Source organism: Somniosus microcephalus, chromosome 3, assembly GCF_052327205.1.
Source record: "Somniosus microcephalus isolate GS21.2 chromosome 3, FLI_Smic_1.0, whole genome shotgun sequence".
Classification (NCBI taxonomy): Eukaryota; Metazoa; Chordata; class Chondrichthyes; order Squaliformes; family Somniosidae; genus Somniosus; species Somniosus microcephalus.
This window is the reverse complement of record NC_140989.1, coordinates 334,400,762-334,413,252: the sequence shown is the minus strand read 5'-3', so window position 1 is coordinate 334,413,252 and position 12,491 is coordinate 334,400,762. Positions and strand designations below refer to the sequence as shown.

Here is a 12,491-nt window from a genome sequence, read left to right as displayed (position 1 = left end):
GTGGATGCTGGGAGAATGTTTCCCTTGGCTGGGGAGTCTAGAACCAGGGGCCACAGCCTCAGGATAAAGGGTAGGCCATTCAGGACTGAGATGAGAAGAAATTTCTTCACACAGAGTGTGGTGAATCTTTGGAATACTCTACCCCAGAGGGCTGTGGAGGCTCAGTCATTGGGTATATTCAAAACAGAAGTCGATAGATTTCTGACGAGTAAGGGCATCAAGGGATATGGCGATAGGGCTGGTGAACGGAGTTGAGGCAGAAGATCAGCCATGATCTCATTGAATGGCGGAGCAGGCTCGAAGGGCCGAATGGCCTACTCCTGCTCCTATTTCTTATGTTCTTATGTTCTCCCTTTACACCGGGAAGCGGCCGGTGCACAGACAGTACTCAGCGGGCCTTTACTAGCTGCTGGCACCTGACAATGTAACGCTGAAGCTCCCAGAGTGCCATTAGAAATGTTTTATCCGGCACACAAAGCGCCCGCACTGGTGGTGCAGCAGCACGTATTATTGACCATATAAAGTAAAGATGTACGGCTAGTAGAACTAAATTTTGCTGCTGGATGTATCTCCCATTCTGCCCGATGAAGGGTGACTTTTCTCTGTTTTACCCCATGGGGTAGTGACTGGTTTCTGTTTAGTATTTTTCCTACAGTGATGTGGCTGAGATTAGCATCAGCTTACAGACCACTATTCTGTCGTGTGTGTGTGTGTGTGTGTTGGAGTTCCCAATGGACTGCAAACACATACTGCTTACTGACCATTTCTTTGTATGTGTCTCTTTGGTGTTTACCTCTGAGTATAAGGATGTGAACTGCAAGTTTCTTCATGACTGCTATGAATGTCACTTTTGATTCACTGACAGGAAGCGTACTTCTGTAGTGCAGGACTATTTCTGGTTACCACACCCCTTCCTCAAGCTGCAGCAGGCTATGCTAGCTCGTGCTTTATGGGACTAGGCTGGGTACTGTACTGGCCTTGAGCTAGATTTGGTCGAACTGTATTCTTAGTCAGTTGGATCAAAATCTGTATTGTAGAACTGCATTGCCCTTAAAATAGACCAGATTATGTATAGTAAAATAATTAGCCTCTAACTAGGCAGATAGAATTGTGTTGATTCTGAGCTGGATCAGGAAGGCTATGACCCAATTGTATTGGCTGTGAGGTGGACCAAACATTGTATGGTAGAATTATATGAGCATTCTGCTGGGTGCATTCAATTGATATAGTGGACTATTCAGCTTTAATTGGGCCACTTTGAGTACAGTAGATCCTGTGTGAACTCCAAATTAGGCCAGGCTGAATATGATAGATGTGTTTTCACTTGGAATTAGACAATGTTGGATTAAGACTATTATGTTGCCCTTAAATTGTATAGTATTGCAGATGCTAAGGTATGTTGAGCCTGGATAAGCGTGCAAAGGTACGATAGAGCTGTCATAGTGAAACGTGTTGGGGCTTCAACCTACTGTTTCACTATTCCACCCCTTGCCCAGACTATTCTCTTCTCCCTTCTTTCATGGCACCAAGCTTGTCATCTTTACCATTTCCCCACGGATGATGTACAATAAAAAGAAAGCATTTATATAATGCCATTCACGGCCTCAGGATGTCCCAAAACGCTTTACAGCCAGTAAAATACTTTACAGCAGTGATTCCAACACTTCAAAATGTACACATCCTATAATGCCTCAGTTTTGAAAGCATTTTTTTCCTTCCTGTATCGTGTACAAATATAATTCCCAAAGTTCCAGGAACCACTGTCGCTATTCAAATTGGATTGAATTTTTTCCTCCTTGAATGCTTCAACTGATTTCAACTTTGCTGTGTTTTTGTAACACGTTATTCTCTTACTCTGATTTTGTGAGGCTTCGCTTGAGACGAGTGCAAGTCATGAAATTGAGCAGCCAGAGCAGTGCTCTTGATTTCCAGCTCTACGCATTTTGTGGTTAAGAAAAATGCCTGGATTTTGGAGGGCACTCTGAAGGCCAGCACATGCCTCACTACATCAGCACATTGGTCCGTCACTGGATCTTGTGGCTTTTCACCGCCCCTTTGCTGCTTGTACATTTTAAACGGGCACAACAGTATATGAATGGCCTGGCCTGAATCAGTAGGTTTCTGTAATGATAGTATCACTATTTAATATTTTCTTGGCAACTTTTGACCCTATATTACTTTATCTGCATTTTTATTGGTATATTCATTTTTATTGTGTTTAGGAATTTTTTTCCCCATTGCATTGCAGTACTTTTATTTCCAATGTATTTTCTTACAACAGTTTTGTTTTCAGCTGCTAGTTCACTTGCAGCAACCAAAAGTGGGCAGGATGGGAAATCCTTTGGGGGGGTGCGGTGGTTCCAGTGGTGCTCTTGGATTTGGAGAAAGAAGAGCAGCTCCCGGGAGGGAAAAGAAAAACATGTACAACTGCACCCATCCTTATCCCAGGACCCACATTTACTCGTCCAGGTAATCCTTTCTGTGCATGTCAGAGGAGAGCTGTTGTTGGCGCCTTCATTTCACAAAGGGGCTGCCAGTTAAGTACACCAGACCCTGGAGACCAACAAGCAAACACATTGTACCACAAGAATGGCTATTGCTGTGGGTGTTGAGGTCTCTGCTGCATTTTTACACCACTGGATTCTTTCCACGTCACCACTGGTGATTTTTGCCAAGCCAGTGAGGCAGCTGTCCACAGATGAATCAACCAAATGACAAAGGTCTTGTGTACAAGGGCCAATATGTTTATCATTTTCTATATAGAAAGGAGGCATCAGCTCAACAGGCACAGAAAGTTTCTCAGTTGTCAGGGTCCCCAAGAGTGCAGAGCATTGTAGGTGGCATCCACGTACTGTACAGGCCAATCAATCTGGCCGCCACCTCCTGACAGGCAAGGGGCACTCTTGTCCTATGTGGATGGTACACTTGAGTCCCAAACAGTGTCATGCTGGTTGAAAGCAACCCCCTTCCCCTTCCCCCTTCTCTTCCTCTTCCCACTCTCTTCCCCCCACTCTCCCTCATCTTCCCCTTCTCCCTCCCCTTCCCCCTCTCTCCCTCCCCTTCCCCCTTCCTCCTCCCCTCCTCTCCTCATGCTCCTCCCCTCGTCTCCTCATCCCCTCCTCTCCTCATCCCCTCCTCCCCTCTCTTCCTCCCCTCCTCTCCTCATCCCCTCCCCATCTCTCCACCTCCCCATCTCCCCCCTCCTCTCCTCATTCCCTCCTCTCCTCATCCCCTCCCCTCCTCCTCATCCCCTCCCCATCTCTCCTCCTCATCTCTCCTCCTCCCATCTCCCCCCTCCCCTCCTCTCCCCCTCCTCTCCTCATCCCCTCCCCTCCTCCCCTCCTCTCCTCATCCCCCTCCTCTCCTCTCCTCCTCTCCTCATCCTCCTCCCTTCCTCTCCTCATCCCCCTCCCCTCCTCTCCTCCTCTCCTCATGCCCCTCCCCTCATCTCATCCTCCTCTTCCCCTCTCTTCCTCTCTTCCTCTCTTCCTCTCCCTCCTCTCCTCTCTTCCTCTCCTCATCCTCCTCTCCTCCTCTCCTCATCCTCCTCCCTTCCTCTCCTCCTCCCCTCCCCATCTCTCCTCCTCCCCATCTCCCCTCCCCTCCTCTCCCCCTCCTCCTCATCCCCCTGTCCTCCTCTCCCCCTCTCCTCCCCCTTCCCCTCCCCCTCTATAGCTACTCCCAGCTGAACCTTCTTGTTATTTTGCCTAATATACAAAAACAAAAACCCAATCTAGGAGTTCAAATGTCAAGCAAAGGTTTGTCTAACTTTGCTCCCACATTGTACCATTTGAAATCCCACCTTCCCTTTCCCCTTCCTGTTTGGAGCACTCTTGTGATTCTCTGGCAGGCACCAGTGTCCTCTCTGTAATTCTGCTGATATATTCCTCTGGATGTGGGACTTTCAGTCATGTGAAGCATCACATCGCACCAAAATTGTAAGCATGGTCAAAGTAGCAAGCAGCGTCTATCACGTGGCGTGGCGCGCAGTCTGTGCCTTAATCAAAGCTCACTATCCTATTATTGCTGAATGTTACAGCAACTGAGTTGTAATCACAAGAAGAAGCTCTTTCAGTTACCTCAGAAATCACCTGGACAAGGTGATCTCACATGCTCATGTTCCCTCACCCTTCAGCTCAAATCTTTTTTGCACCATAACATGCTGGAAGTGCGAGCTTATAATGGGGCAACAGGGCACCTGGGACCTTAGTGAGCAACGGGATCAGCAGTGTAGCTCCTTAACCAATGAGATTTAAGGATTGAGAAAGAAACAGGAATGACGGAGAAGGAGGGTGAATTAGTGTCCAATCCAGAGACTTGAGCACAAAGATCTAGGCTGAGACTCCAGTGCAGTGCTGAGGGAGTGCTGCACTGTCGGAGGTGCCGTCTTTCAGATGAGACGTAAACAGAGTCTGCTCTCTCAGGTGGACATTAACGATCCCATGGCACTATTTCAAAGAAGCGCAGGGGAGTTATCCCTGGTGTCCTGGCCATTATTTATCCCTCAATCAACATCACTAAAAAAAGACAAATTACCTGGTCATTATCACGGGATCTTGCTGTGTTCAAATTGGCTGCCGCATTTCCTACATTACAGCGGTGACTACACATCAAAAGTACTTAATTGGCTATATAGCGCTTTGGGATGTCCTGAGGTCGTGAAAGGCGATCTATAAATGCAAGTCTTTCTTTTTTCGTTTCAAATCAGGTACAAAAAGAGAAATAAAGAGAGGGAAAGAAAGATTGGATTAAGATAAGAGAGATAAAAGAGACAGAAAGGAAAAGTAAGAAAAAAAATGTAAAAATTTAAAATGTTTTAAATCTTTAGCAACAATTGACTATATGCAGGAGTGAGATTCAACAGTTTAAATTGTTCCCTTTTGGGCCGACGAGATTGATTGGCATTGCATTAACAATTATCATGTCGTTAAAAGGGTACTTGCTCTATTAGTTATGAGTCCTAACTTTTGGTGCCGAGTTTAATGGGCAATTAAATGTGCAAATCCAACAAGTTCTTAAAAATAACGGGGAGGCTGAGTGTGGGATACCATTTGTGTGAGGCAAACGACCAGCAAGGTCTGGAGATTCGCAACTCGCAGTGTATCTCTCCATCCCCTGAACTTGCTGGCTGATTTGCGCATTAATAACGACGTGTGTCGTTAACATGCCGTTATTTTTGAAACAAGTTTCGGCCAAGTGTGAAGGGGGAGTGAAAACATGGCTCTCATTTAAAAAGAAAAGAAAGACTTGCATTTATATAGCGCCTTTCATGACCACCGGATGTCTCGAAGCGCTTTACAGCCAATGAAGTACTTTGGAAGTGGAGTCACTGTTGTAATGTGGGAAACGCAGCAGCCAATTTGCACACAGCAAGCTCCCACAAATAGCATTGTGAAAATGACCAGATAATCTGTTTTTGTTATGTTGGTTGAGGGATAAATATTAACCAGGATGCCGGAGATAACTCCCCTGCTCTTGTTCGAAATGGTATCTTTTACGTCCACCTGAGAGAGCAGACAGGGCCTCGGTTTAACATCTCATCCGAAAGATGTCATTGTGACAATAGAGCCGTTACTGTATCCTTCAGTGGCATGTAAACCTGGAGTTAATATATTTGTCTCATTTTTTATTCCTCTTATCCTCTTTCCTCTTTTTTCTCTCTGTCCATTTTCTCTTTTTATTTTCTGTCTTCACAGCCCACCTGGTTGTGGGTTTCAGTTGCCACCGCTGCTATTTTCTTTCACTTTGCAAAAGATCATGAAGCAGTGGTAATGAGAGTCCTTTATTAAAACCAGGGCCTCCAGCCAGAGAAAGCAAACAAAATCAGCAAAGCCAGGCATTACTAGAATAATGCAAGTGGGAGATTGTAATCCTCAGCCAGGAGGTCCTGATACTCCAATGTTCTGCACGAGACTCCTGCTAAATGTGGGAGAGTTGGTAGGCCTGATTAAGTTATGGATTGGAATTTAGGATTGTCCACAAACTTGTGAATAGTGAAGTTACTCTGTAGCTGTGGGTCCTACAACTAGATTCCTGTTTTTAAAGCTTAATATTTGCAATGTGCGATTTACCGAAAGTCACGTTTCAAACAAGATCAGTTTCAGGGTTTAAAAAAAAAGTTTTGTAGCAAAGGTTCAACTCCATAAATTGCGTCTGATGTTTATAAGTGGGTTCGACCACTGTTCTTTCCTCTGGCTTCCTAGCTCTGTCATTGCCAGGAACTAAGAGGTGAAGAGCGGAAATTAGATCTTGTTGTGGAGTTTGATTTCCCTTGAAAAAAGTTACTATGAATAAATATTATGAAACTGACTGTGTTTCATTTTTGATATTTAGACTGTAACAGGTTATAATATTAAACCTGTGATGATTGTGCGATTCAGACATGTGCTGGCTTGTTACCCAAAAGTCATGGGATTGCCCCACCTGCTGGAATAAAGCATCATTCACTTTAGCAGAAGCACCATGCAACGTGATGTCATTTAAGTAAATGTAATATTTCATGCAGCTGGCATTATAACATCACACTGCAAATATTAGAGGAATTATTAAACATTTTAAACCATATCACAGAATAATAATGGACTGAGCACTCACACTGCCTCTGGAACAGAACAGAACCACAAAGCACACCATTAAGTTCACTTTTACTTTACTCCCATTACCTAATTCTTTACCAAATAAATTTTGTATACATGGTATAAACAACATTTGTTGTAAAGAACTATGAATTTATTGCTTGTGAATTAATTGGGTCACCCCATTCGAAGATACCAATTGTATCCTGCCGGTTTCCATAAATTAAACCACACGTTTTGTATTTTGAGGAGCTGACCTCATAATTCAGAACAGATGTTGCTATAAAGCAAAGTTTCACTAGTGTCACTGGAGCCGATCGACATACCAATATAATTCCACAAAAATATTAAAATTTATGTCAACTTTAATCATTTTAATTTTACTTTAATAATCATCTTTAAATTACTCACCTGTGATGTGGTATAAGTGGTGATTTCTCAGCTCACTCATTTCCTATCAAGTCAGCATAGTGCTTAAAATCCCTGCCCTGGTTCTCTGCCAGCACATTGTGCTCTTGCACAGATCTCTATTACACATTCACCTTGTAAAGTCTGTGGGTTGTTTAGTTAATTAATGCACAGACTCCAAGAGTAACTTAAAACAGGACTTTACTATTCGAAGGTCAGGGCGAATCTGCCCAATAAATTCTGCCACAGCACTTATATACCGGTGTGGTCACCGTCGGTATTGCAGTATACAGTAGCCAGGATAAAGTAGTGCCACACCTAAAATAGTTCTCTTAAAGGTGGACGGTTACATACAATAGTTCTCTTAAAGGTAGAACAGTTACATACACTACAATCCTCCCTTTTTAGCTTACAACATACTTATTCCCCATTAACATAACATCATAACATATCCAACTTCATGTTACAACAGTTCACAGAGGTAGTCTCTGCGGAAACAGTTCACAGATTCAGTCTCTGCGGGAACAGTTCACAGATTCAGTCTCTGGTCTTGACTCGGTCCGAACAACATCTCTGTGGTGTAGCCGGTTCACATTTCTAGCGTGACTCATCCAATAGTCTTTCCCTTGGCTTAACAGCTTGAACTTCCGTCCTGCTGAACCAGCAGTGCTGACTTTTACAAACAGCTGGACTGCCTTGGTAATTTTTCCTACTTTCCAACTGATTTGGCCCCCTTCGTAGGGCCCACGTGCATGATCTGATAGAAGTGATAATGATTTAGATGGTTATCGTCTTCTGCTTCGTCTTTTTCTTTTCTGCTTCTTGGAGACTCTCGGGGCTCCCTTATCCGCTGCCAGCTGTAGCGCCACCATCTCCCTATGTTCCTTAGACTTTAAGTGCTTCATCCTGATTTCTGCACTTTGGGAGTTTTCATCACAAGCTGGGCAGACCAAGTCATCGTAATCTTCCGTGTCACTCAACAGGTCATGGTAATATTCGGTGTCGTCCTGAGCTAGTCTAGCGAGAGGGCCTGCTACTTCTTCCTTACCCAACTGGACGTTAGCCGACTGTTGTTCCCTCCCTAGACATCTTTCCTGAAGAGACTTCTTCATGCGTTCATATTCATCCCGCTCTTCCTGGGTTTCCTGCCAATCCTTCACTAATGACCTCATTTGTGATTCCAACACTTCCCCTTCCATCGGGGATTGATTGATCGGGCTATTCAATCCTTCTACTGGAGCAGCTGTTTCAACATTCTGTAGTTCACATTGACGTGATTCAGCGTACTTTCGGCAGCCCCGTAAAATCTGTGTTGCAACCTCAACTATTCCCCAAACTTTTGAGAGCTCCGAACCCCTTCCCTTTGAAGATTGAAGCTCGTGTTCAAATGGTTCCCATTGCAGAGTCTTGTCTCTCAGCATATGAAGGAGTTGGCTGACCGTTAACTCTTCCACGGGGACCCTGTGGATCAGAGTCTTCTCCATTTCATCCACCTTTTCCTCCAATGCTTTCACCTTTTTTTCCTCTTGTACTTTGGCTTTAAGCGCTCGGAGAAGTTGCGCCTTGATGCTCTCTAGCTCATGTTCAGGGGCCATTCTTACAGTCTCTGTGTTTCTTACAGTTGCCTTTTTCACTGAAAGAATTCCCAGTTGAATCTGTTCTTCAAGTTGTTGAACCTCGGTCATTGCCGCCTCATATTTGTCTTGGGTTTCCTTCAATATTTTTATGAGTTCTTGGACATCTTGACTTTCATGTTCTGCCATGTCTTTCACCTCTAATTTCTCACCTATGGATGGAACTTCTACCGATGAGTCTGTCTTGGCCTTGAGCTCATCAAGAATTTCCTGCAGCCTTTGGACTTCTTGCTCATGTTCAACCTTTAGTTGCTCATATGCTTCCACTGAAACTAGCTTTTCGGAGGTTGCCGAGTTAACCCCCTCCAGGATTGTAGCCTGGGCCTGTTCATACTGTTCCTTCAACTTCTCAAACTCTGCTTGTAAGGAGTCGTAGAGAAGAACTGGAATAAAATCCTGGCTTCCTGAAGATTCCTCTTCATTTGCTTCTTTCTGCAAATATTCTAACTCCTGAACATCATAAGGGAGATGTGATCGGTGATTGGTCACGATGGCTCTATGGTCGCTCTCTGCTTGAGCTAGCTGCTTCTGTTGTCTTTCCAGATTCTCCCATTCGGTGTCATAGAACTTTTTCATTGTTTTCATCTCTTGTACGAGACGGTAACTCAATTGTTCTAATTGTTGTCATAATTTGAAATAAAGTTGAGTCCGAGCTCGGTGTTCTTCCGTCATGGATATGTCCTTAAACTGAACAGACTCAGAATTCTCTGTCAAACTATGTTGTCGTTGTTCGGTGGAGATCTGTTCTGAAACTTTGTTCTTCTCTGGAGCATAAGCCTTTCTGCATGCCTTCATTTTTCCAACCTTAGTCGGCAAGTCCATTTTAGCCTTGTCTTTCACATTTGGGTTGGTCTTATCGTCATCCGATTCAGAATCTGAGCTGATTGTCTGCACCGAGTCCTCACTCGTTATGGCTTTTAGATAGTGCCATTCCATGTCTATTTTCTTGATCCACTCCCGTCCTAGAAGTGGTGGTCCTCCATCAGGTAGTACGTATAAGTTCATTCTTGGGTGTTCTTTACCCCTATCTCTCACCTTGACTCTTATCTTTCCCATGGGGTATACTTTATGCCCCGTGTATGTCTGCAATACGAACTTGGTATCTCTTAAGGGCATATGTGAGAATAGCTGGTGGTAAGCCCTTCGATTTATGACTGATAGAGCTGATCCAGTGTCGAACTCCATTTTCACTTGGACTCCAGCTATTTTTAGCATGACCCAGATAGTTTGTAGGTCAGCTTCCTTACTCACATTGTGAATTCTCAGACTACCCAGCTCCTGGCCGTTTGGGTCTGAGTCCGAATTCTGTTCGTCTGAACTCTTCTCAGCCACCTTGTGTACCTTGTTGTACTTTTCCTGTGATGGCTTCCTTTGGTTGTTGGTCCTTTGGTTGTTGGTCTTCTTCCCTGACCGGCATACCTTAGCTATGTGACCCAGTTTGCCACATTTCCTACATTCCTGGTTCTTAAACCAGCATTGGTTCTGGTCGTGTGTTGTCTTCCCACAACGATAGCATTTTGTTGTTGTCGAGGTAATTTGATCCACACTGAGTGCCGCTGTCTTTAGCTGCATTTCCGCAGTTCCCTTCACTGCGGCTTCGTGCGATGCTGCAATAAGGACAGCCCTGTCAAGTGTAAGGTCGTTCTCTTCGAGTAGTCGCTTTTGCGTTCCTTCCTTTGCCAATCCGCACACGAACTTGTCTCGCAATGCCTCTGTCAGATTCCCTCCAAACTGGCAGTATTTCGCTAGTCTACGCAGTTCGACCAAGTATTCTGCGTTGCTTTCGTCTTTCCGTTGCGTTCTCGCATAGAATTTGAATCGTTCCGCCAACATCAACGGTGTGGGGTTCAAGTGATCCTTCAGAACAGCCACAATATCATCGAAAGTCTGATCCGCCGGTTTAGCCGGTGATAGTAGATGCTTCAAGAGCCCGTATGTCTTCGCGCCCATCGAGTTCAGCAAGGTTATAGCTTTGTCATCTTCTTCTATTTTATTGGCCTCACAATAGATCTCAATGCGTTCCACATACGTGGCCCAGTCTTCTACCTCGGAATTAAAATCGTTGATGTTACCACGCTTAGGCATCTTCCTCTCTTCCTGATAAACACCACGAATTATTTCTTTAAATTTTTTTTTTTTTTTCCAAGATGGCGGTTCCCGCGAAAATGGCGGTTTCCCGCACTTATCTTCTCTCCCCGCCCACTTCAATGGCGGTTTCCCGCTTCTGTCTTCTTCCCCGCCTAATGGCGGCTTCCCGCGTTTCTTCCCTGGCGGGAGGGGTACACTTTCCCCACGGGCGACGGCCGCTGGCTTTCAGGTTCACAGCCTACGCGTCGGCTTCAGTGCTTTCCCTTTTCTCGGCAGGGCAACCGGCGCTGGGTACACCCCATTGACGGCGAACAGTTTCAGCCGCTGGGCTGGCTCTCGCTCAGTTCCCCTTGCTTGGGCTCTGTCTCTCTCCCGCTCGCTCGGCTCTACCGGCGCTGGGTACACCCCGTTGACGGAGAACAGTTTCAGCCGCTGGACTGGCTCTCGCTCAGTCTCCCTTGCTCGGGCTCTGTCTCTCTCCTGCTCACTCGGCTCTACCGGCGCTGGGTACACCCCGTTGACGGAGAACAGTTTCAGCCGCTGGACTGGCTCTCGCTCAGTCTCCCTTGGTCGGCTCTGCCTCTCCCGCTCGCTCGGCTCCCAATCGCGCCTCCCAGCCCTCTCGCAGTCCGGTGCTTCCCTCCCCGGCTGCGGCTGAGTTTATCTCTTCCCGCGCCTACGTTCCCGGTCGCAGCGCTTCGTGGCTTCGGTCGCTGCCCGGCCTTTTTCGCCGGTCGCGGTCTAGCTGTCTCACGACGCCGTTGCGTCCCCAGCCTGTCTGTACCGCGGCTTCCTTGCTCCACGCTGCCCCAGCCTCAGCGCCTCTGGGCCCGACTTCTGTCCGGCTCCTTTCCCCCTCGACCGTGGTCGAGTGCACCGCCCTTATCCTCCGGTTATTCTTTTTACTTTTCCCTTACTCACAGTCACCGTGGCCGGCTTGCTTCTCGTGCTGATCGGCTCACTCCTCACCGTGGCAGAAGGGACAGTCAGTGCCTGTTGCTGATGGAAGTCTTTGTCTCTGAATTCTTCCTCCTTTCTAGTTCTGCAGCCTCGCGTTTTCTCCCAGCAGAACGACGAGGGCGGTTGCCTCTTCTCGACGCTCGTTAACTGCTTCGGAAGTATTGTTGCCGCAGGGTACGATCGGACTCGTCGCCACTGTAAAGTCTGTGGGTTGTTTAGTTAATTAATGCACAGACTCCAAGAGTAACTTAAAACAGGACTTTACTATTCGAAGGTCAGGGCGAATCTGCCCAATAAATTCTGCCACAGCACTTATATACCGGTGTGGTCACCGTCGGTATTACAGTATACAGCAGCCAGGATAAAGTAGTGCCACACCTAAAATAGTTCTCTTAAAGGTGGATGGTTACATACAATAGTTCTCTTAAAGGTAGAACAGTGACATACACTACACACCTCTTGCTCACTAATGCTACTGAATGGGCAAGCCTGCAATGTCCCTGTTTTCTCACAGCGCACATGCAACTTGTTATCCGCCCTTTAAATGGGACGTTAACCCACGGTCCTGTCTCCCTGTTCCACTGTTTCAGATGCATACAGAAGATCACATGGCAGGATTCAGAGAAGAGCAGAGTGTTCTCCTGGTGTCCTGGCAAACATCCCTCCCTCAATCAACACCACTAGAAACTGATTTATCTGATCAGTCCTCTCGGTGCTCTTTCTGGGTCCTTACTACGTGCAAAATGGCTGCTGCCTCTGCCTAGATAACATAGAAACATAGAAGATAGGAGCAGGAGTAGGCCATTCGGCCCTTCGAGCCTGCTCC

The 12,491-nt window shown here is 46.1% G+C and overlaps 1 protein-coding gene across 1 annotated transcript in view; it reads left to right on the top strand.

Moving 5' to 3' along the window:
• LOC147122260 (uncharacterized) overlaps positions 1-12,491 on the top strand; it is a 92,275-nt gene that overhangs the window by 59,290 nt on the left and 20,494 nt on the right. The gene's annotated exons all lie outside the window — the stretch shown is intronic.